Here is a 5,253-nt window from a genome sequence, read left to right on the forward strand (position 1 = left end):
TCTACAAAATATGTTGGGTAAAACATGGGTAGATGAAATAGTGGGTGTGATGAAAGGTGAGTTGGATAAAGGAGATGATCAGTAATATTGATCATGAGTTGAGGGTGAGTGGTGAAATTTGAGAGAATCACTTACCCAAAATGTTGGCCCCGGTCATTCAGCAGAGTATGGATGACAACCATGGACTATTCTAGACGGTCTGTGGAACACTAGCAGGCCCGCAACCTGTAGGTGTGTGAACTATATGTTCATCTGGTGTACTCTAAAAACCCATTGCCATGTATTGCAGGGGCGTTCCTGTGAATAATATTGTCGATAAATGAGTGCTATGGACTTAGTACATGTTGAATAAATCTTGGCAGCTATGGACTTAGTGCCTGTTGTATAAACCCTGGTGACGATGTGACTTCGTGTCTATTCCTTAGGATGAATCCTTAGGAAGGAGTGATAGTTGATTCTTAGGGTAAACCCTTAAGAAATAAATAAGATAATGGGGTTGGGGTAATTTGGTTGACTGATTGATGTTTAAGCATATTAAATTTATGTATTGTGGGTTGAAAACCCTATATGCTCACCAGGATTCCAAGCCTAACCCACTCAGCTTTTTATGATTACAGGTAGTGGACCCCGAGCATAGTCGGATGATGATGATGAGTGATTTTTGGATTATAGGCCAATAGTTATAAATAACTGTTGTAAGGCTTATAATGTCTTGTTTATGCTTTTGATCTGTATCGGAACATGACATCCCGAGCTTTTGCTATAAAAGGAAATTATATATTTCTTAAAGAAAGGTTTTGACAAACTTTTATCATGTTTTGTTTTGGGGACCAATTCCGCAACATCTTTTAAAAAGATTTCTCTGATTTTATTTTAAAAAGCATAAATTAAATCGGTCTTTTCTGACCGAAAAATTAGGGGATGTTACAGCTAATCACGTAAAGTTGCCAACTTTACGTGCATGGACGGATTAATGAAGCCCAAAAGCCCAAAAGAGCTTAATAAATGACTTAATGCTTGCATAGAGGTCACAGACACCGTAAAGTTTGCACCTTTAAGCTGAAAGAAGCCACTAAACATCTAGATCTACAAGGTTTGGCATCTTAAATGGTCTTGACTCATCGAGACCTTCCAAAAGGGACCAAAAAGACCAAAACAAGCTCAAGAAGAGATCTAAACAATATATGAGCAAGGTATGAACTTTATACCTCCATAAGCTTCCTAAGATGATGAAGATGTTGGATCTGGAAGCTTTACAACGCCCAAGGATTGCACCACAAACTCTTCTCCTTGCAAACACACCTAAAAATGGCTTCATTTTTACACTCCAAGCTCAAACTCACTTCCAATTGCAATCAGGGTTTCTAGAACCCAACATCCTGGTCCGAAACAATGGAGACCGAAACCCCATGACGAGAAACAATCTCTCGGACATAAACATCCGCCAACTTTTCGGTCGAAGAGCTTTCCTGGATGGCCAAAAAGTGGGCACTCTTGGTCAATCGGTCCACGATGACCCATATAGCATCGAAACCCTTCGCTGTATTTGGCAACTTAGTGATAAAATCCATCGTGATCTGCTCTCATTTCCACATGCGAACCTCAAGAGGCTACTTCTTGCCATGCGAACGCTGATGCTCAACTTTGACCATCCTGCAGGTCAAACATCTCTCAACATACCAAGCTATCTCCCTCTTCATACATGACCATCAGTAGCTCGATCTCAAATCCTGATATATCTTGGTGGCTCCTGGGTGTATAGAAAAGTGAGACTTATGAGCCTCCTCTAACACAATCTACCTGACCCCACCAGAAACTGGAACCCAGACTCGACCACAATGGGTCAATAACCCTCAACTATCCGTGACAAATATGTTAATCTCACCCCTAATCTTCTATTGTTTCAATTCTCCTTCCGAACTCCCTTAACCCGAGCCTCTCTAATCAAACCCAAAAGCAGAGAATCAACAGATATCATCATACACATCTCCCCAACCGAAGATCCAGCCGACTTGCGGATCAAAGCATCCGCTACCACATTCGCTTTACCCAGATGGGAAAAGATCTCGCAGTCATAATCCCTGACCACATCCAGCCACCTACGTTGCCTCATGTTCTGGTTCGGCTGATCCATAAGATGTCTCAATCTCTTGTGATCTGTGTAAACCGTACAACAGACCCCATAAAGATAATGTCTCCAAATCTTGAGGGAAAAGACCATTGCCCCCAACTCTAGGTCATGAGTGGGATATCGCGTCTCATGGGACTTAAGGTTCCGCGAAGCATAAGCAACCACTCGTCCTCTCTGCATAAGGACTTCCCTAATCCGGTGATGGATGCATCACAGAATACCACAAAATCCTCGACTCCCTCCGGGAGGGTTAATACTGGGGCCGCACATAACTTCTACTAAAGAGTCTCAAACGCAGACTATTGCTTAGGGGCCCATCGGAAATCCACCCCTTTCCTCGTCAGACGAGTGAGGGGTACCATAATATTAGAGAAATCCTGAATGAATCTCCGGTAGTATCCTGCCAAACCCAAGAAACTCCTGATCTCCGAGGGAGATTTCAGAACCTCCACTGCATCACAGCCTCGATCTTGGCCGGATCGACCAAAATCTCATCCTGGTTAATGAGGTGCCCTAGGAACTGGACCTCTCGTAACCAAAAATCGCACTTCAAGAACTTGGCATAAAGTCATTCTTGCCTCAGTACCCCCAAAAGCTCTCGAAGGTGCTCCTCATGCTGTTCTCTGGTCTTGGAATACACCAAGATATCATCAATAAGCACAATGTTGTATCGATCGAGCATCGGCTTGCATACCCGCATCATCATATCCATAAACATAGCAGGCGCATTGGTGAGCCCAAATGGCATCACCATAAACTTGTAATGCCCATATAAAGTCTGGAACACGGTCTTTTCCACATCCTCCTCTATCACTCTCACCTGATGATACTCAGACCTTAGATTTATCTTGGAGAACCAAGATGCACTCTGCAAATGATGAAAGAGGTCATCAATCAGCAGAAGAGGATAACGGTTCTTCACCGTTAACTTGTTCAACTCCCGGTAATCAATGCACATCCGGTGTGAACCATCCTTCTTCGTGACAAACAGTATCGGTGCTGCCCACGGAGAACTGCTCGGTCTGATGAACTGCTTGCCTAGAAGCTCCTGCGGCTGAGATGACAACTCCTGCAGCTGAGATGACAACTCCTGCATCTCAAGCGGTGCCAAGCGGTACGACGCATTGGAAATAGGGGCCACACCTAGCACAAGGTCAATCCTGAACTTGACCTGCCTCTAGGGAGGCACATTGGGTAACTCCTCCGGGAATACATCAGCAAACTCCCTGACCACTAGAACCTCTGAGACTGAAATTTGATCCCCAACTCGAGTGTCAATCACAGAAGCAAAATAACCTGCACACTCGTGCTGAATATACTGACGAGCCCTGGTTGCCAAAAAAAATCCTGAACCGATCATGGTGCCCTCACCATAAATAACTAGTTCTCCCATACTTAGGGTTCAAACTACCACTGGATGACCCTCACACTCAATCATGGCACCAAACCTGCTCAACCAGTCCATACCCACTATCACGCACACACCCCCCATGGGGATAGGGATCAAATCAATCGGATAAGGCACCCTGAAGATCTCTAGCACACATCCCTGAAATACCGCAGATGCAGAAAAGTCGTGTTCTTTGGCGATAGAAACACGCAACGGACACACTAACTCCCCAATAGGCATATCAGTTCCCTACTGAATGATCGAGATACAAAAGACCGACTCACACCCGAGTCAAATAACACAAGAGCAGGCAAAGAGTTCACTAGGAACGTACCTATCAGGGGCATATATATAAGCATAACATAAAACATAATCAACAAAATAATAAATAGAAACACACCAGTAACGACGTCTGGCGCCGCTCTGGCCTCCTCTGAAGTGAGCTGTAAGGCACGATCTTAAGCCCTCGGGGGCTCCACCCTACCCTGACGTCCATCTGTAATCCTCGAGGTAGCAGTAGGTGGCGCCTGCACAAGTCTGGCAATGAGCAAAGGACAGTTGGCCTTATATGGCCAACCAGATCACAGTGGTAACAAATTCTGACACTCGATGGCGAAATCTGCTGACGATAATCCCTAGCAATGTGACCCTCCTTGCCACATTTATGGAATGCAGATTGACACGCACCATCATGAACCCTGCCGCACTTCCCACACGTGCGACCACTTCGATGCAGGTTGTGACTGCACTGGTGCCTGCCTCCGCTCCCTCGTCTGGAGCTTTATCTCAATCTCACGCCGCCTGGCGGCCTCCTGCAACTCCAGTAATTAACCATAGTGTTAGGTGGACACAAACTTCCGAATGTCTATGTTGAGCATGCTCCAGTACCAGGTCATCTGAGCTTGCTTAGAAACAGAAAACTCAGGGCAAAACATGGCTTTCTCCGTAAACATCTTGGTGATCTCCGTCACCGACTCCGTCCCCTGCCTCAAATCCAAGTACTCCTGGGCCAACGTTTCCCATTCCACCAGCGGAACATATCTAGAACAGAACATCTTAGAGAACTGCTCCGAAGTCACAAAAGCTCTCTGCTCAACATCACATGAACTAGTAACAAGCCTCCACCAATCCTTCACTCTGGACCGCAACATTTTCAGAGCGCACATGACCTTCTGGTCAACTGGGCAAGAACAAGTGAAAAGCACCCCTCAATGTCAGATAGCCACCTCATGGCTATAATCGGATCCTGAACTCCATCAAAATCTGGGGCTTCATATTATCGAAGTCCCAATACTGAAAGGCCCTCCCAGCACCAACCCCCACAGCGACGACGATTGTGGTGGCTGCAGCAGCAACAGTCTCAACAAGGGCAGCGTATCTGTCATCAAAGAACTCCATCATCGCGGTCTTGATAGACCCAAATAGCTTCGGTATCTATCCCTAGATAATGACCATAACCTCCTCATGGATAATCTCCCTGATACGGTCCTCTGTCACTGTTGGCCTATCCTGGCCACCCGCTCCCGATCCTGACCCGAATCCCGCCTCAAATCATCTCCTCATCACCATACTGGAAATAAACTAGGAAGACATTAGATTAAACACTTACCATACCAGGGAACCAACTTCCAACAAAGCCCTAGGGGTTGTGACTTCCCTGTTACGCGTACGGCTCCTGTGCGTTCAGTAGTACGGGCCCATACTACCTTCCACACCTACCCGTATTTGTCTC

The sequence above is a fragment of the Lactuca virosa genome, chromosome 4 (assembly GCF_052849685.1).
Source record: "Lactuca virosa cultivar CGN04683 chromosome 4, Lactuca_virosa_CGN04683_v6, whole genome shotgun sequence".
Classification (NCBI taxonomy): domain Eukaryota; kingdom Viridiplantae; phylum Streptophyta; class Magnoliopsida; order Asterales; family Asteraceae; genus Lactuca; species Lactuca virosa.